At 40.2% G+C, this 21,501-nt stretch overlaps 1 protein-coding gene across 1 annotated transcript in view; it reads right to left on the bottom strand.

The window, feature by feature from the left end:
* Window positions 1–21,501, bottom strand: part of LOC133755246 (zinc finger protein 345-like) — a 39,903-nt gene that overhangs the window by 5,717 nt on the left and 12,685 nt on the right.

Genomic DNA, 21,501 nt, shown 5'->3' with positions numbered 1-21,501 from the left:
AATATGATTTCATTTTAGACTTGTTGAGCATTTGGACAGCAACAGAGAGGCATTCGACAGGGAGTCAACCTATGGTCTAAAGACAGTGAAAAATGCCCAAGCTGAAGGGAAATAGGAGTTTCAGATCACAAAGGGCCATGTCTATCAAAGGGAATTGCACAGCAGGCTGAAAGGGGGAAAATGTTGACTCTTGAATGAGCTATGTTAAGGAGAATATAGATGTGTTCAAGGAAAAAGTCTAGAAATCATCTATGATGGGAATGAACAGAGAAGAATTTCCAGGAAACCACCATGCACAGTCACTTGAAATATGGCAGAGAAAAAATTATTTAAGAGAGGGCAAGCATTTAGCTTAGTGTTTTTGATGCCAACCAAGATACTCTTCCTCAGAGTGCCCAGGTTGGATTTCCAGTGCCAGCTCTAGTTTCCAGCTCCCAGCTAATGCAGATCTGGTGAAGCACTGGTGATGCTATCAATGAGGGAGGACTAGACTCCATTCCTGACTCCTGGCTTCAGTCTTGCCCTACTTCTGGTTGGTATGGTTATTTAAGGAGTAACTAAGTGCATGAGAGCTATTTATCTCTCTCAGGCTCCATCAACTTCTTTTTCTATCAAGCTCATAAATAATTTTAAACAAGAGAGAAGATTCAAGTAAGACATAGAACAGAAAATAGCTTTTGGCTTTGTCTCTGATTATTCTACTGAGAAACATTTGAAGAAATGAAAATACATTAGAGCACTGGTGGAGACTGTGAACTCAAAAGGCTTCCATAGCCTTGGCAGTTCATGTCAAGAGCCTCAGGTGATCACTGACATCATAAATAAGAGTGTTCATTTTTAAATTAACAGCAGGAGTCACTGTGTACTTACTTTCCATGCAAGACCTCTGTCAATGAATTGTACTATGAGAATTAACTGTAAAACTTATTCCCAAATAGTTTTTTTTTATATTTTGTATGTGTGTGTGTCTGTGTGTGTACATACAAATCATTGAAATATTTACTTAGTATAGAACTAGTCTTTTTTTTTTTTGACAGGCAGAGTGGACAGTGAGAGAGACAGAGAGAAAGGTCTTCCTTTTGCCATTGGTTCACCCTCCAATAGCTGCCGCGGTAGCGCACTGCGGCCAGTGCACTGCGCTGAGCCGATGGCAGGAGCCAGGTGCTTCTCCTGGTCTCCCATGGGGTGCAGGGCCCAAGCACTTGAGCCATCCTCCACTGCACTCCCTGGCCACAGCAGAGAGCTGGCCTGGAAGAGGGGCAACCGGGACAGGATCGGTGCCCCAACCGGGCCTAGAACCCGGTGTGCCGGCGCCGCAAGGTGAAGGATTAGCCTAGTGAGCCACGGCGCCGGCAGAATTAGTCTTCTGTGTATAAAGTTAATTGAAAATGAATCTTAATGGAGAATGGGAATGGGAATAGGAGAGGGATGAGGAAGTGCGGAGGGAGTGAGGGTGGGAGGGCAGGTATGGTGGGAATAATCACTATATTCCTAAAGTTTTCCTTATGAAATTTGTACTCATTAAATAAAAGGTTTCCATTAAAAAAATAAAGATATTACATGGTTTCCAATTCTGTGGCTTCAAATAAAATTGAAGCTTAAATATAAAAAATACATTATGCCAAATTAAAATGAAAACAATGTAATTACTTGCCCAAAATCAGAGCTTGGGAAAATCTGCAGTACAATATGCATTTGTGACTTACTGAAAGAAATTCATAGAGATTTGTTTAAGAACCTACAGTAAGCAGCAACATTGTGGTGTGGCAGGTTAAGCCCCCACATGCAATGCTGACAATCCATGTGAACAGATAATTTGAGTCCTGGCTAATTGAGTTCCAATCCAGCTCTCTGCTAATGTGCCGAAAGAACAATGAAAGATGGCCTGAATATTTGGGTCCCTTCCATCAATGTGGGAGACTCAGATGAAGTTCCAGGCTCTTGGATTTGGCCTGGCCCAGTCTTGGCTACTGTGGCCATTTGGGGATAAACCCATAGATGGAAGGTGTATCTCTTTCTCCTTGTCTCTCCCAATCTCTGTAACTCTGCCTTTCAAATAAATAAACAAATCATAAAAAACAACCTGCAGTAGATTCTTTTCTGCACACATTCCTTAGCCTATCCCTGAATCCAGTTCAGCTCCTCAAAATTATTAAGGACTGCATTATCCTAACAATTCAAAAACAAATTTAACTAATTTGTGTTTTAGCATTAAGTAACTCTTACCCTTGCAGAATGTTAAGTGTTTATTTCCAGGGTGGCACTAAACACTGCCCACTACATCATCTATGTGACAATAAAGACTGTTTTGGACAGCATGACCCCCCAAAATTAGCATAATGTACTCTAAGTTTCAACTCAAAATGTTATCTTAGATGACTATGTTTCATAGTCATTCCAAATTCATCAGTAATCTTATTTGTGTGTATTCCTTGAGAATAAACTCTATGCTTATTTTTCCATTTTAATTAATAAACTATTACACATCTCCTAAAATAAAAAATGACAACAAGCTGAGGAATAATTAAGAAAACCAATTACAGGGGAAAGCACTGTGGTGCCTACAGTGCTGGCATTCCGTATGGGCACCAGTTCATGTCCCAGCTGCTCCACTTCTGATTCAATTACCTAAAATTGTGTCTGGCAAAGCAGTGGAAGATGGTCCAAGTCCTTGGGCCCCTACACTCACATGGGAAACCTGGAAGATGCTCCTGGCTTCTGGCTTCATATCAGCTCAGCACTGCCCATTGCAGACACTTGGGGAGTGAACCAGCAGATGGAAGACCTCTCCCCCCTCCATCTTTGTAAATTTTGCTTTCAAATAAAAAAAATTAATTAATCTTTTACAAAAAGAAAACCACTTACAGGTGATATATTAATTTTCTTTGCTCCTGGAAATATATGGAGGTGCCCAGAATGATACCTGGAACAGAAGGTGAATGGAAGGAGTTAAAAGAAAACTCCTCTGGTTTGCTTCTACATTAAACTGTGGGAAAAAAAGAAAATGATAGAATAAATAAAGAGCAAAGAATATATTAACTGAGAAAACATCAGCTTCATTGTGGAGATGTGAAATTCTATAGAAAGTATGCAATTTACAGCTTCACATTTTTGGCCAAAATTGCATTGGAACAAGTATACATAATGTATATTTAATGCAGTACACTGTACCATTAATGATTCCAAATAATGCCATTCCTTATATCCATCCCTTCACAAGACCCTGGAACTCACAATTTAATTCACTTTACCCCATGATATATCAGTAAATAGAAACAGATATTTTATAAAGCATTTGCCTTCTCAGATTTTCCTTTTTGACAGTTATCTTCTGGAAAACCCTGGGACCTACCGGTTGAAGAGATAGAATCTAGCCAAGATTCGCCACAAACTACCAGACATCTAAAAGAAGCCAGCTCTAAGATTCCAGCCTCAATCCATCCCTCAGATGACTGAACCCTTATTTCTGGTCCCAGAATGAAAATATAAACTGCCCAGCTGAGCTCATCCCAAAATACTGAAACAGAAATAAAAATCAAATGGCTATTTGTAAAGCTTTATGTTTTCAGATTTGTCCTACACCCAATGCTGATACATACTGTGTGAGTTGGGGAGAAATCTGAATTACATGAAAATTTATACAGTTAACACCACTTCACAATCTCATGTAGAAGTTGGGCAAATGCTACAATGTGGGAGACCCACATAAAGCTTCTGGATCCTGACCTCAGCCTGTCCCTGCCTTACTCTTTTTAACTTAAAATCTTCATTGAAGCAATTAATAGTCCTGAATAACACATTTTTAATCCTTTAAAATTACACTTGATCTTTCCTACAAAAACAATTTGTTGGCCATCAATGGATTATACTTCCCAGTGAGGAAAATTATTTTAATACATTTAGTGGGTTAGTATGGCTGGAAAACAGGGTGAGTATTCTCTAATATCTTTATGAATATTTTAAATCGTACTATCTGATATTTCTTTCCCAAAAGTTCCTGAAATTCATCTATTCATCAGCCCAACTGATTATCTGTATATATCTAACAAAATATTTTTTTAGATCTGCACTTAATTTCTGGTTTCTCCCACAAATTAGGCAATGAGACAAAATAAGTGTGTTAAAGATCTACTTTTCCTTGTTTTCCTGTCTAAATGAGAATAGGCATGAAATTATTATCAAATTCTTCTCGATCTGACTGGTAGTGTCATGGGCATTGACTCTTGGCCCACAGCTATTGGTCATTTTTGTTTTCTAAGTACAATGTACAAATTATGCTGTTCAAATTTCTGTACCATCTCTGATCTGGTAATTGCCTCTCAATGACTTTATTCTACAAATTGGGAGACCTCAGTCTTGAGCTTCCATCTTAAGTAACTTCACCTCAGTCAGACCCAAAAGCAAATTATTACTTAGTTCTTGGCATCATACAACTTAAACAGAAGATGAAGTTGCAGATACTAATGAACTAGAATGGTACCATGAAGTAGTGGATTCCCTTGTCCTTTTCAAGAGTTATTGCTCCCTGTAGTGGTAGCCACATACCTCTGACAATAGGAGTTGCTCAGTTTGTAACTGCAGATGAAGATTCTGAGGTGAGTCGTGAGAAGAGAGAAAGTGGAAAGGCCACACTCAGTTGTTGTTGATTGGACTTTAACAAATAATTTTCTCTCCATGGGTCTTTTTAAAATTTTTTTATTTTTTATTTTTGACAGGCAGAGTTAGAGAGAGAGACAGAGACAGAGACAGAGAGAAAGGCCTTCCTTTTGTTGGTTCACCTTCCAAATGGTCACTATGGCTGGTGCACTGTGCCAATCTGAAGCCAGGAGCCAGGTGCTTCCTTCTGGTCTACTATGTGGGTGCAGGGCCCAAGCACTTGGGCCATCCTCTACTGTCTTCCTGGGCCACAGCAGAGAGCTGGACTGGAAGAGGAGCAACTGGGACAGAATCCAGCACCCCAACTGGGACTAGAACCTGGGTGCCAGTGCCGCAGGCAGAGGATTAGCCTAGTGAGCCACGGTGCTGGCATCCATGTGTCTTAAATGTACCTTCTGAGTAATGACTGGCAATGGTAATATCAAGCACTTAGTCAATAAGAGAGCTCTAATACTTGATTAGCACTAAAGTAAGAATGAAAAATATAGTCATTGTGATATGAAGAGAATGATAACCACAGAGTGAAATTGACTATTTTAGGATTCCAAAAGGACTAAAATTTGAGGTCAGTTTTCAACTAGTAGGAGGTTCCAAGATGGCGGAATAGAGAGGGAGCTCCTGCTCCAGCCCAAGAAAAGATAGTTTAAAAAAGTGGATATATTGTAGTCTCAGGGAAGACTTAGGAAAAAAAATGACATAGGAAACTCTATGGAAATTAGAGGGACACAATGGACCTATGTGGAGGTTGTGAGTGCCCACAGTTTGGGACTCCAACAGCCAAGAGCTTATGCACTAGTGCTGGAAAGTGAGGTGAGATCAGACCACAGAAGCCCAAGCCACTGGCAAAAAAATGACAGGAAGAGCCGAGAGGGAATGAAGCCCCATGGCAAAATGTGCATCAGCCAAACTAGAGGAGAAAAAAAAGGACAGGATGGACACATTTCTCTCTCTCTGCTCACTTTACAAAAGTGTACTGTGACAAGCCAACAGAGTGGGTGCCATTGTGGACATATGTACCAGCTGTATCAGCTCACATCTGTGCCCGGTAGTCAACTGAGTGGAGACTCCTGACTCTGGTGGGAAGAATAACAGGGGGCTAGGAGCTTGTAACTGTGTGAAGCTTCTGAACTGGGACTGTGAAAAAAAAAAACTGAGGGTGTGTGGGAGAATTCATGGTGTGGCTGGGAATTTAAGCAGTCTCAGTGGGAGATGCCATAAGCTCAGGAGTTCCTGGATTCCTGCTGAGAGACATTGTTGGGGAATCTGAACTTATACTGAGGACTGCACCAATCCTTTGTGTGGTCCTTGGGACAGAGCAGATGGATATTATACCCATTGAGGCTAACGCTCAGGCACTGGTCTCCATTGAGGAGAAGAGTTCAGTTGTGCAGAATATATTTACCTTCTGGTTTAAAAAGAGAGAAGATTTAACACTCCAAAACTGGGTGTGTCACCTTAGGCATGCCCTTAACTATGGAGAACTGAACAGAACTCTCTGGCCACTCCCAGTACAGCATCTAGAGAGTCACAGAAATCAGAAAACCCACTTAACTACAGAGTCATAGTACAATAAAAGCTGTCTCAGTGGAAGAAAAAAAAGAAGAAACCAATGGATATCTCCACAAATGCTGAAAAATATATGCAATAATCCAAGAAACAAGAACAAGGAAGACAACATGATGCTTTCAAAAGAACATAACACATTAATATTAGATTATGAAGAGAATGAGATAGAATAAATCTAAGAAATGGAACTCAAAAAATTGAATATAAGATTACATATAAGTAATCAAAAGCAAACACAAGAACTACTGAAATCCATGCAGGACATGAAAAAATATCTCACCCATGAAATTGAGATCCTAAGGGGGAATCAACATGAAATGATGAATTCAATAGAACATGAAATGGAGATCATAAAGAAAAATCAAAATGAAATGAAAAAATCAATAGAAAAAATAAATGCAGTGGAGAGCCTTAAAAACATAATCAGTGGGGCAAAAGAGAGAATATTGAACTTAGGAGAGAAAGTATAAGAAAGTATAGTCAAACCAAAGACAAGAAAAAGAAATTAGAAATCTAAAAAATACTATTGGGAATCTACAGAATACTACAAACAAAACAAAACAAAACAAAGCAACATTTGGGTTCTTGGAGTTCCTGAAAGCTTGAAGAGATAGAAAGGATTAGAAGGCCTTTTTAGTAAAATACTAGCAGAAAACTTCCCAGGTTTGGAGAAAGAAAGGGACATTAAAGTACAGGAAGCACACGGAATTCCCAATAGACAAGACCAGAAAAGATCCTCACCATGACACATTGTAATCAAACTCACCACAGTGAAATTTAAAGAGAAGATTCTAAAACGTGCAAGAGGGAAACACCAGATTACTTTCAAAGGATCTCCAATTAGATTCACAGCAGACTCCTTATCAGAAACCTTACAGGCTAGGAGAGAGCGATGAGATTTAGACCAAGTCCTAAGAGAAAAAAAAACTGTCAGCACAAAATATTATATCCTGCATAGCTCTCAGTTGTGAATGAAGTTGAAATAAAGATCTTTCATAGCAAACAGAAATTGATAGAATTTGTCACCAACCACCCAGTCCTGCAAAAAAATGCTTAAGAAACACAGAAACATGGTCATCAATACGAAAGAAAATAAAGGAAGAAAATCACTCAGTAAAAAATCAAAGCTGATCAAAGTATAAATTAGGAATATTTTTGGAAAAACAGTAGGGAAAAGTCATCACTTATCAATAGTCACATTGAATGTAAATGGCCTTCAACTCCCCAGTTAAAAGGCACAGACTGCCTGAATGGATTAAAAAAATCTATTTGCTGCTTATAAGAAACACATATTATCAACAAAGATGCCAGCAGAGTGAAAATGAAAGGTTGGAAAAAGATATTCATGCCAACAGAAACCAAAAAAGAGCTGATGTAGCATCTTAATATCAGGAAAAATAGACTTTAACACAAAAACTGTTACAAGAGACAAAGAAGGGCACTATGATTAAAGGATCAATTCCCAAGGAAGATGTAACTCATATAAATGTATATGCACCTAATTACAGGACACTGGGCTATTTAAAAGATATGCTAAGGGATTTAAAGGGAGACTTAGACTCTAGTACAATAGTTTTGGGCGACTTCAATACTCGACTTTCAGGAATGAACAGATCAACCAGACAGAAAATCAACAAGGAAATAGAAGATTTAATTGACACTATAGACCAAATAGACCTAACACATATCTACAGAACTTTTCATTCTACAGTTGCAGAATACTCATTTTTCTCAGCAGTGCGTGGGACTTTCTCTAGGATTAACCACATACTAGGCCATAAAGCATCTCAGCAAATTCAAAAAAATCAAAATCATACCTCTTTGAATGAAGCTGGATATCAGCAACTCAGGAATCTCTAGAGCATATGCAAACACATGGAGACTGAACAACATGTTCCTGAATTAACAGTGGGTCACAGGAGAAATCAAAAGAGAAATCAGAAAATTTCTGGAAACAAATGAAGATGACAAAACTTATGGAATACAGCAAAACCGGTGTTAAGAGGAAAGTTTCCTCCACCTTGCGACGACGGCACACCGGGTTCTAGTCCCAGTTGGAGCGCCGGATTCTATCCCGGTTGCCCCTCTTCCAGGCCAGCTCTCTGCTATGGCCAGGGAGTGCAGTGGAGGATGGCCCAAGTGCTTGGGCCCTGCACCCGCATGGGAGACCAGGAGAAGCACCTGGCTCTTGGCTTCAGATCAGTGAGATGCGCCAGCCACAACGGCCATTGGAGGGTGACCCAACGGCAAAGGAAGACCTTTCTCTCTGTCTCTCTCTCACTATCCACTCTGCCTGTCAAAAAAAAAAAAAGAGGAAATTTTATAGCAATAGGTCCCTACAACAAGAAATTGGAAAGGCACCAAATAAATTAGCTATCATTGCATCTCAAGGATCTAGAAAAACAACAGCAAACCAAACCAAAAACCAGTAAGAGAAAAGAAATAATTGAAATTAGAGATTAAGTCAACAAAATTGTATCTAAACAGACAATACAAAAGATCAGCAAAATGAAGAGCTAGTTTTTTGAAAAAATAAACAAAATTGACACACCATTGGCCCAACTAACCAAAAAAAGGAGAGAGAAGACTGAAATCAATAAAATTAGAGTTGAAAAAGGAAATGTAACAACAGAAAAAGAGTCATCAGAAATTACTACAAAGAGGCTGGCACCACAGCTCACTAGGCTAATCCTCCACCTGCATTGCTGGCACTCCAGGTTCTAGTCCTGGTTGAGGCACTGGTTCTGTCCCAGTCATTCCTCTTCCAGTCCAGCTCTCTGCTTTGGCCCGAGAGGGTAGTGGAGGATGGCCCAAATGCTTGGGCCCTGCACCCACATGGGAGACCAGGAGGAAGCGCCTGGCTCCTGGCTTTGGATGGGTGCAGTGCGCCAGCAATAGCAGCCAATTGGGGAGTGAATCAATGGAAGGAAGACCTTTCTCTCTGTCTCTCTCTCTCACTGTCTAACTCTGCCTGTCCAAGAAAGAAAGAAAGAAAGAAAGAAAGAAAGAAAGAAAGAAGGGAGGGAGGGAGGGATGGAGGGAGGGAAGGGAAGGGAAGGGAAGGGAAGGGAGGAAGGAAGGAAGGAAGGAAGGAAGAAAGAGAAAGAAAGAAAGAAAGAAAGAAAGAAAGAAAGAAAGAAAGAAAGAAAGAAAGAAAGAAAGAAAGAGAAATTACTACAAAGAGTTGTATGCCAACAAACTGGGAAATCTAGCAGAAACTGATATACTCCTGGACACATAGAAAACTAAACAGACCCATAACTAAGACATAAATTCAGAGTAACAAGGACCCTTCCAAGAAAGAAAAGCCCAGGATCGGATGGACTAACTGCTGAATTCTACCAGACATTTAAAGAAGAATTAACTCCAATTCTTCTCATGCTATTCAAAACAATTGAGAGAGAGAATCCTCCCAAATTCTTTCTATAAAGTCAGCATCCCCTTAATTCCTAAGTCTGAAAAAGATGCAACAGAGAAAGAGAATTACAGACCAATTTCCCTGACAAACATAGATCCAAAAATTCTCAACAAATTTTTAGTCAATAGAAGCCAACAACACCTCAGAAAAATCATCCACCCAGAACAAGTGGGATTTATCCCTGGTATGCAGGGATGATTCAACATTCATAAATGAATGTGATATACCACATTAACAAACTGCTGAACAAAAACCATATTATTATTTCAATAAATGCAGAGAAAGCATTAGATAAAATACAACACCCTTTCATGATAAAAGTTCTAAGCAAATTGGGTGGTGAAGGAACATTTCTCAACACAATAAAAGCAATTTATGACAAACCCACAGCCATCATCCTATTTAATGGGGAAAAGTTGGCCGGCACCGTGGCTCAACAGGCTAATCCTCCACCTTGCGGCGCCGGCACACCGGGTTCTAGTCCCGGTCGGGGCACCGATCCTGTCCCGGTTGCCCCTCTTCCAGGCCAGCTCTCTGCTGTGGCTAGGGAGTGCAGTGGAGGATGGCCCAAGTGCTTGGGTCCTGCACCCCATGGGAGACCAGGAGAAGCACCTGGCTCCTGCCATCGGAACAGCGCGGTGCGCCGGCCGCAGCGCGCTACCGCGGCGGCCATTGGAGGGTGAACCAACGGCAAAAAGGAAGACCTTTCTCTCTGTCTCTCTCTCTCACTGTCCACTCTGCCTGTCAAAAAATAAAAAAATAAAAAAATAATGGGGAAAAGTTGGAAGCATTCCCACTCAGATCTAGTACCAGAGAGGGATGCCCACTCTCACCACTGCTATTCAATATAGTACTGAAGTTTTAGAAAGGAAAAGTAATCAAAGGGATATAAGTTGGGAAGGGAGAAGTTAAAATATCCCTATTTGCAGATGAAATGATTCTTTCTTTAAGGGATCCAAAGAACTCCACTAAGAGACTATGGAAACTCAGAGAAGACTTTGGTAAAGTAGCAGAAGATAAAATGAATACACAAAAATCAACAGCCTTTGTATACATAGACAATGCCACAGCTGAGAAAGAACTTCTAAGATCAATCCCATTCACAATAGCTACAGAAAAAAAAATCAAATACCTTGGAATAAACTTAATCAAGGATGTCAAAGATCTCTATGATGAGAATTACAAAACTTTAAAGAAAGAAATAGAAGACACAAAAAATAGAAAATTATTCCATCTTTACACATTGGAAGAATCAATATAATCAAAATGTCCATTCTTCTAAAAGCAATTTAGAGGTTCAATGAGATACCAATCAAAATACCAAAGATATTCTTCTCAGACCTGGAAATCATGATGCTGAAATTCATATGGAGGCACAGGAGACCTCAAATAGCTAAAGCAATCTTATACAATGAAACAAAGCCAGAGACATCATAATACTGGATTTCAACACATACTACAGGGCAGTTGTAATAAAAAATGGCCTGATATTGGTGCAAAAACAGATTGATAGACCAATGGAACAGAATAGAAACACCATAATGCAATCCAAACTTCTACAACTAACTTATATTTGATCAAGCAGCTAAAACCAATTTCTGGAGCAAGGACAGCATATTCAACAAATAGTGCTAGAAAAACTGGATTTTCACATGCAGAAGTATGAAGCAAGACCCCTGCCTTACACCTTACACAAAAATCCACTCAACTTTGATTAAAGATTTAAACCTATGACCCGACACTATCACATTATTAGAGGACATTGGAGAAACCCTGCAAGATATGGGCACAGGCAAAGACTTCTTGGAAAAGACCCCAGAGGCACAGGCAGCCAAAGCCAAAATTAACAACTAGGATTACATCAAATTGAGAAGTTTATGTACAGCAAAAGAAATAGTCAGAAAAAGTGAAGAGGCAACTGACAGAGTGGGAGAAATTATTTGCAATAAAGGTTTAATAAATAACCAGAATCTACAAAAGATTAAGAAACTCCATAACAACAAAACAAACAACCCATTTAGAGAAAGGCCAAGGATTTAAACAGACATTTTTCAAAAGAGGAAATCCAAATGGCCAACAGACACATGAAAAAATGTTCAGGATCACTAGCTGTCAGTAATGCAAATCAAAACCACAATAAGGTTTCACCTCACCCCAGTTAGAAGGGCTTTCATAGAGAAATCAACAAACAACAGATGCTGGTAAGGATGTGGGGAAAAAGGCACACTAACCCGCTGTTGGTGAAATTGCAAACTGATAAAGCCACTATGGAAGACAGTTTGGAGATACCTCAGAAATCTGAATATAGCCCTACCACATGACCCAGCCATCCCATTCCTTGGAATTTACCCAAGCAAAATTAAATTGTCAAATAAAAGAGCTATCTACACCTCAATGTTTATTGCAGCTCAATTCACAATAGCTAAGACATGGAATCAACCTAAATGCCCATCAATGTTAGATTAGATAAAGAAATTTTGGGATATGTACCATATGGAATACTATACAGCAATAAAAAAATCCAGTCATTTGCAACAAAGAGAAGGAATCTCTGGGGCAGCGCTGTGGCTCACTTGGCTGTTCCTCCACCTGTGGTGCCAGCATCCAATATGGGTGCTGGGTTTTACTCCCGGCTGCTCCTTTTCCAGTCCAGCTCTCTGCTGTGGCCCGGGACGGCAGTGGAGGATGGCCCAAGTACTTGGATGCCTGCACCACATGGGAGTCCAGGAGGGGGTACCTGGCTCCTGGCTTCGGATTGGCATAGTTCTGGCTTTGGCGACCATTTGGGGAGTGAACCAATGGAGGGAAGACCTTTCTCTCTGTTTCTCTCTCACTGTTTGTAACTCTACCTCTCAAATAAATAAATGAAATCTTAAAAAAAAAAAAAAAACAAGTGAAGGAATCTAGAAAACTTCACGTGTAGTGAACTAAGCCAGTACCAAAGGGAAATACCACATTTTCTCCATGATCTGTGACAATTATCTGAGCACCTAAAAGGAAACCTGTAGAAGTGAAACTGACACTATGAGAAGCAATGACTTGATCAGCCCTTGTCCTGTCGAGGAACAGCTTACTATTTTATTCTTTTTATTATTTTTTAAAAAAAATTATTGTATTTACTTGAAAGACACAGCCACAGAGAGAGGTAAAGACCGAGAAAGATGTATTCCATCCACTGGTTCACTCCCCAGATGGCCAAAATGGCCGGAGCTGCACCAATCTGAAGCCAGGAGCCAGGAGCTTCTTCTGGGTCTCCCGCATGGGTGCAATGGCCCAAGGACTTGGGCCATCTTCCACTGCCTTCCCAGGCCATAGCAGAGAGCTGTATTGGAAGTGGAGCAGCAGGAACTAGAACTGGCACCCATAGGGGATGCCAATGCTTCAGGCCAGGGCATTAACCCACTGTACCACAATGCTGGACATTCTTTTTAGTATTTTCTTCTTCTACTTAATACCATTGGTTGAACTCTTTACTTAACACAGAATTATTCTTATGTGTTTAAATCCAACTGAAAATTTATCCCTGTTAAACATAAGAGTGATAAGAGTATAAAAGATGGAGGAGATGTATAGCTCGGCATATGTTCCCTTGAACTTACCCCTAAGGGTAATGCTGAAAACTTGCCATGGGACTCCAAATCCCATTAAGTTAGCAGGTGCCAATGCCATCTTACTAGTTAAAGTGATCATTTTTAGTTTATAACTGATCATAAAGATAGGATTAAGTGTCAAAAGGATCAAATAAATAAGACCAAGTGTCTGCTAATAATAATAGAATTAAAAAGGAGAACGATCCAACATGGAAAGCAAGCCACACAGCAGAATCATAGAATGACTAATGTCCTAAACAGCACTCTAACCTCAGAATCAGCCCTTAAGGCATTTGGATCTTGCTCTTGTTCCCCATGTAGGACCTCGGTCCTTAATGTGTTGTACTATGTGAATTAATGGTAATACTATTCAAACAATACTTTGTGTGTCTGTGGGTGCAAACTGTTGAAATCTTTACTTAGTATATATTAAGTTGATCTTCTGTATATAAAGATAATTAAAAATGACTCTTAATGAAGAATGGGATGGGAGAGGGAGTCAGGGTTGGGATGGTTTGGGGGTGGGAGGGCTGATATGGGGGAAGAACCGCTATAATCCAAAAGTTTTACTTATGAAATTCATATTTTTTTTAAAGTGAAGGTTTCTACTAAAGAAAAACAAAGTAAAAAAAATTGCAGTTATTCACAAAATTTCATAGATGTTCCCTCTAGTGTGGCTCAAATAACATTCTTACTTTGGGATCCCACAAAACTTAAGCAGGGTACTCAACACAAAAGTTACAAAATATTTATCAGAAGAAAAATAACTAATTTACTTGGCACATCTCACTTAACTATCATACTGCCTAAATTTCCAATAGTCACATATACTCAAAAAATTTCACTGAAATCAGAGATGATCTAATACAGTGAGTAACAAAATAAATTTTTCAGCTACAAATTGGCTAGAGAAAATAGAATCCAAGGACACAAGCTAAAATAAGATACTGCCCCCCAAAACCCCAAAACTCAATGTCTATTCATTAAAATTTATGGCATTAGACTTAACTAACAAAAATGTGATAGTTCTAACTATCCCCATCTGTCAGCTATAAATAATTGCAGCTTATATGGATCCTCCTCCAACAAAAGGCACTGAAATCAATCAAAATAAATTCTATAGGCACTGTCTTTAGTATTCTCAGTGACTTCCTAACTCTATGGGCTCACATGCCTCCTAAATTCTCAGGATCATCTGTACTGTTCATTTGTTCTCCAGGGCTGTCAAGCAAAAAATTACCTCTTTTGAAACCTTGCTATATGCCAGTAAAATTAAATTAGATGGCTATTCATTGTGCTATAGTGGAAATATAGTCTCCCATACACTTTGAGCCTGTGATTCTCCAAACCATGTTGTCTACTAGGACTTTGGTCACGGATATAGAACAGTAAAATCAGAGCATAGCTACTGAGGCCTCCCTAATATAGGAAACACCATTAAGTTGGCAGGTAATGCCATCTTACTAGTTAAAATGATCATTTTAAGTGCATAACTGATCATAAAGAAAGGAATAAATTTCAAAGGGATCACATAGATAAGACCAAATGTTTGCTAATGATAATTGATAGAATTAAAAAGACTCATAGAATGACGAACACTCTAAATAGCACTCTGGCCTTAGAATGAGCCCTTAAGACATTCAGATCTGACAAAAAGTTCATGAGAGCATTTCAGGCATGGAAAGCCATGACACTATGGCAAAATGGCCTGCATGAAAGATCTCTGTGATATCTCAGTGGAAAGAAGGGGCCATCAAAGAAGGACATACCTTTCTCTGAAGGGAGGAGAGAACATCTGCTTTGCTTACGGCTCTGCCTAAATAATGATGGAGTTTGTGGACCCAAAAGGCTTCCATATCCTTGGAAGCTCATGACAAGAGCCTTGGGTGATCACTGACATCATAAATAAGAGTGTCAATTTTTTTTCCAAAGATTTAGTTATTTATTTGAAAGTCAGAGTTACATACAGAGAGGAGAGGCAGAGAGAGAAAGAGGTCTTCCATCCGGTGGTTCACTCCCCAATTGGCCAAAGCTGTGCCAATCCAAAGCCAGGAGCTTCTTCCAGGTCTCTCACATGGGTGCAGGGGCCCAAGAGTTTGGGCCATCTTTTGCTGCTTTCCCAGGCCATAGCAGAGAGCTGGATTGGAAGAGGAGCAGCCAAGACTAGAACCAACACCCATATGGGATGCTGTTGCTTCAGGCCAGGGCGTTAACCCACTGTTCCACAGCATCGGCCCCAAGTGTCAATTGTTAAACCAACAGGAGTCACTGTGCACTTGCTCCTCATGTAGGACCTCTGTCCTTAATTTGTTGTACTATGAGAATTAATGATAAATCTTGTCTTCAAACAGTACTTTATACTTTGAATGTCTGTGTAGATGCATACTGTTGAAATCTTTACTCAGTATAGCATTGATCTTCGTATATAAAGATAATTAAAAATGAATCTTAATGAAGAATGAGATGAGAGAGGGAGTAGGAATTAGGATAGGAGTGGGGGGGGATGGATATGGGAGGAAGAACTGATATATTCCAAAAGCTGTACCTATGAAATCATGAAATTTGTATTTATAAAATATTATATATATATATATGTATGTATGTATATATATATATATTATATATATGGTGGACCAAAACTTGGCATACTCCATGTGGCAGAGGGGATGGCCTCCAATGTCTACTGTCTATGTCCAGATGTTAGGATACTGCAGGTCACCCTTTTAATAAACAGTAAAAGCCATTTAAGTTCAGCTGGACATCATTGTGCTGACTGTTGATCTCATTACTGTTGGTCTGCATGCCTTCATTGGTTGCATTCCAGAGACCCAAAGTTGCCATTGGAATTATCACTGGCAACATAAATTTTGCTAACAAAAGCTTAAGCCAAGAGTTAAAGCTTAAAATCTATTTTAACACAATATCTCAGGACCCACCTCCCTCACCCTTGAACAGTTGGAAGCTGTCATAATTGGCCCACACATAAATGAGACATTGTGCCAGATGGGTTCTACATGCTTGAACTGCAAGAAGAGTATCATAGGCAGTAATGCTCCAAAGTGATCCAGCTTCCTGCTACTACATCTGGGAAAGCAGCACAGGATGAGCCAAGTGCTATAGCTTGTGCACCCATGTAAGAGACATGAAAGAAGCTCCTGGCTGTGACATCAGCCTGTCTTAGCCACAGTCATTGCAGCCATGTGGGAAGTGAGCAAACCTGAAGATCAATTTCTCTCCCACACACAATATAACACTGCCTTTCAAATATATAAATAATTCTTTTAAAAAATAGATCACATAAAAAGATTCTCCAATGCTCAGTCATGATGACTTTTACTACCTTAAGGGCTTTTTCATTTCTTTTTAAAAAATTCTATTTATTTGAAAGGCAGAGGGGGGCTGGTGTTGTGTTGCAGTAGAAAAGGCTGCCACCTGTTACATTGCCAAACTCTATGGTGCCAGTTCAAATCCCAGCTATTCCACTTTTGACCAGCTCCCTGTTAATGGTCTGAGAAAAGCAGTAGAAGATAGCCCAAGTACTTGGACTCCTGACACCCACATGGGAGACCCAGAAGAAGCTCCTGACTTCAACCTGGCAACACTCTGGCCATTAAAGTAATAAGCAAGTGCCTATTCTTGTTGGTTAATGAGTTTATAATTGTAAACATGGCTAAAGCCTCTGCATCCAGAGTTTTGTATTCTCCAAACCTTAAGAATCAGAGTTTCTGCTCATAATGTTAAAACATTTTGGTTCTTTGTTTAAATGTGTCCTTTCAGATTCCAAAGGACCTCTTTTTCCCTGACCTCTATTGTGTTCAATACTCTGGGACAGTTCCATAAACAGATAAAGCCAATAATGTTCTACAGATTCCAACTTTAAAAAGTATGGTTAATTCATATTGCTAAGAGCAGAAAGTAATTCTAATTGGTTGATGGTAGTAAAAAAAAAATCAGCTAACTATCTTAGGAAACTGTTTCAGAAGCTGCTTTATTGTTCTATTATGTGTGTTTATGTTACATGTGTACACGTACTGAATGTCTACATGGAAAATGTATTAAGAGTTCTGTTTTAATTAACTTATAGGTAAAATCACTCAATTCCAGGGCTGGCGCTGTGGTGCATTGGGTTAACGCCCTGGCCTGAAGCACCGGCATCCCATATGGGTGCCAGTTCGAGACCTGGCTGCTCCACTTCTGATCCAGCTCTCTGCTCTGGCCTGGGAAAGCAGTAGAAGATGGCCCAAGTCACTGGGCCCCTGTACCCACATGGAAGACCCAGAGGAATTTCTGGGCTCCTGGCTTCGGATCAGCACAGCACTGGCTGTTGCAGCCATTTTGGAGAGTGAACCATCAGATGGAAGACCTCTCCCTCTCTCTCACTCTGAATTTCAAATAAACAAATCTTTTAAAAAAAATCACTCAAATCCAAACTAAGTTAATCAATGATACCTTTTTGGTTCATGTGACCTAAATTTTTGTATCAGATGTTTTAAATTTGTTGCCATGTTTGCACTTGGGTTTGCTGGTCAAACAAGTTACACTTGTGTTAGATATTTAAGCGATGTTTCCAAATAGGTACACTATTGTCTTAAAATTTATAGAAGGCATTGGTCCTTCAGGTAAGTGTTTTCATAAGTTGTTACTTAACAGTTTAAATTGTTTGCTAGTTTTCATTTGATATTGTTATTGTCAATAAGCGATCTAGGAAGCCTCACTTGTTCCCACATTCCTCTTAAAGAGAGGAAGTTTATTCTGAATAACTCTCTGCAATGTACAATTTGATCTTTAGACCTTATAAAAGGAATGGCTAACACTTTTCTGTAATAATAGAAAAGCCAAAATGAAAGCTTCAATTATGATTTCACAGCTAGATTTACTTGCCATGAGCACAGAAACAGGCAAAACCTCCCATTTTTAACCAAAGGGAGTTTTACTAATGACTTAAAATTTAATAAATAAGGGGGGTCGGCACCGTAGCTCACTTGGTTAATTTTATTTGTTATTTGCATCCCATATGGGCACCGGGTTCTAGTCCTGGTTGCTCCTCTTCCAGTCCAGCTCTCTGCTGTGGCCCGGGAGGGCAGTGGAGGATGGCCCAAGTGCTTGGGCTCCTGCACCCGCATGAGAGACCAGGAGGAAGCACCTGGCTCCTGGCTTTGGGTTGGTGCAGCACTGGCTGTTGCGGCCATTTGGGGAGTGAACCAATGGAAGGAAGACCTTTCTCTGTCTCTCACTCTCTAACTCTGTCAAATAAATAAAATGTAAAAAAAAAATCTAATAAATAAGGTGGTCCTCATTTTTGACATAGCTTTCCTCATGGGTATTGTCCACCTCAAAGAAAACTACTGTCAGATCTTGCCTGTAACTACAGATTTCTAGTTTAGGCCACCAAAGATTAGGGACGAAGCACCCCATTGATTTTCATCCTCTTAAAGGTTTCCTCTGGGCTTCAGAAGCAGTGTAAAGGTAGGTGGCAGACCAATTAGTGGCTGCTTTACACAGTGATCTGCCTTCAAGGAGACCCAACAGGCCAGTCCATTGCATTGGTTTTTGAGGTAGAAAGGCAGGCTTCAGCAGAATTAGCTTATGAAGTGCCCTGGCAGCTAAGAGTTGGGTCACTGGAAGCCGACCTGCCCTGGAGTCAAAGGAATGCAGGTCAGAGCCACAGGCCTTGGTCGCTCTAAGCTGAAAAGCCAAGCCCTCACTCACCTTAACTCCCAAAGGAGCCACTGCTGTTGAGGGGATGGCCAAGTAGGGTCACCAACATTGTAGGCAGAACTGTATATTAACTAATAAATGTTTACTTTTAGAAATGCTACCTACCTTCTCTTCAAGCCAGCTCTCCTCCCAGGCCAGCTAGATAATGGAAGACAACAGGGTGCCTCCTTTATGATGTACCACATGTAAGGGGATATAGATAGGTCTGAGCCTCATAACTGACAAGACCTTAAGCCCATTTGATTATTTTTAAACCCTTTCTGTCAGTTTGTATTTGCCTCTCCATGCAAAAACTTGCTGATGGTTTAGACACTTTTCTTAGGGCCTTTAAAAATTACTCTGTCCTTGGTTTCAGATCCTGTGAGTTTAAACTGCTTGTGAGATTTCTTTTCTCTGGACTTAAAAAAAGTAAAATTATAGGTGGCCATGCACATGGAACTTCCAAAGGAAGCAGTTTCTGCAAGCTGGCACTGCATCCCCCTGGAGAAGCCACCTCCTGGTGCAACCCTCTGTTGACTCCCCTTCCCAAAGATGCCCCTTTTCAGCAGGCAGCAGCCAGACCACCATGATCCAGTTCCCACTAACAGATGTTATGGCATCCATCTGGGAGGAGGGAACATGAGGAGTCAGATGGGTTACTAGAAAGTCAGGGGAGCCCAGTGGAACTTGAGTATAAAATATTTGCTTCCTTCCCTAAAATGTTATCTTTAGCAAGAACAAACAGGTTGCCCTCCTTCTTTCCGAATCTCCAAATTTACCTTGAGAATAGCCAAGGAGCTCCTCCTGAGCTCCCACCTTAGCAGGCCAGACAGAATGGAGAATTGTAAATGAGGTCTTTTGATTTTTGTCTCCACCTGGTAACTTGCCAATCTGTTTGCCATGTTTTTTTTTCCTTCAAAATTGTACTTAAAGCCAACTGCCACCAGTCCCCTTTGGGTTTTCCTCTCTTGGAATCCCCACTCCATGCCGCTCTGGCTGGAGGGCCTTGATTCTAATAAATACTTTTTAAAAAAGATTTTTATTAATTTATTTGAGAAAGAGAGTTACAGATAGTGAGAGGGAGAGACAGAGAGAAAGATCTGCCACTGGTTCACTCCCTAGGTGGCCACAATGGCCAGAGCTGTGCCGATCCAAAGCCAGGAACCAAGTGCTTTTCTCTGGTCTCCCATGTGGGTGCAGGGGCCCGAGGACTTGGGCCATCCTCCACCGCTATCCCAGGCCACAGCAGAGAGCTGGATGGGAAGAGGAGCAGCCAGGATTAGAATCAATGCCCATATGGGATGCCCGTGCCACAGGCAGAGGATTAACCTACTGTGCCATAGTGCCAGCCCCTCAAATGCATACTTTTAAATCTCAAAAAAATACAATAAAATATTTAAATTATTTCTACCTCATCTAATGGATAAATATTTATTTAAAGCAATAATATAAACAATGAACTGGATAGTTGTAGCTTCTAATAGCTGAAATAAATTAGAGAAGGGCAAGCAGCATGGAGTAGTGGTAGTCACCATATGCAATGGCAGCATCCCTTGTGGGTGCTGATTTGTGCTGAACTCCTCCACTTCCAATCCAGATCCCTGATAATAGCCTAAGAAGAACAGCAAAAATGGCCAAATTGTTTGGGCCCCTGTCATTCCCAAGGGAGACTCAGAAGAAGCTCCTAACTCCTGAATTCAGCCTATCCCAGCCTTAACTATTGTAGCCATCTGGGGAGTGAACCAACAGTTGGAAGATTCTCTCTCTCTCACTGTAATTCTTTCAAATAAAAAAGTAAAAAAAATTTAAATGAAACTATAGAAATATAATAGTTTTAGTACCCAATAAATAGTATACTGCTAATTGAAAGTCAGTTTAAATGAGTTGTAAATGTGTATTTTAAGTTCTAGGAAAATTATCAAAAGAAAAGTTAGCAAACATTTATCCTTGATGGATATCCTTAGTGGAGTAGGCAAAATGGAACCCTATTAAAAGAATAAGATGTAGATATTTGGAAGAGTGGGTAACAGGTTACTCATCATGTGTCGGAGTACCTAGGTTTCAGTCCTAAAGAAGTAGACAATGGCAGTCAAGTGTTCCAGAGCCAAGGGATGGGAGATTTCCAGAATACAATGATTGTACCCAAAACTACCAAGGATCTCCCTTCTTCAGCTGGTTGCCAATGCCAACTGCTAATAGGGTCCAGAGATTCCTGGTGAGAATACAAATTGATTCAAAGGGGTAATTTCTTACATTTGGTCTTAACCAAAGGCAGGAAGAGAGATGAGCACATATCATACTGAGACAATGGTAAGTCTCTTTCTCAATCTTAATCCTGCAAAGAACTCAGTCAGTGGCTACAATTGGACTTGATAGTGCATGATGAGCAAAGTGCTCTAATTTGGAAATGACCAGGGATGGAGGTTCCTGGCCTGCCACCTATGATGCCATCTTGAAAGAAAAAGTTCTCATAGAAAGGACCACTCATAGAACTGCTTAAATGGAATTACACGGACCACACACATCTGCTCTGTCCACTCCATTCTGCTGATGCAAGAGCCAGGGTCCCTCATG

Source organism: Lepus europaeus, unplaced genomic scaffold (assembly GCF_033115175.1).
Source record: "Lepus europaeus isolate LE1 unplaced genomic scaffold, mLepTim1.pri SCAFFOLD_3_1, whole genome shotgun sequence".
Taxonomy (NCBI): Eukaryota; Metazoa; Chordata; class Mammalia; order Lagomorpha; family Leporidae; genus Lepus; species Lepus europaeus.
This window is presented reverse-complemented; position numbering and strand designations above follow the sequence as displayed.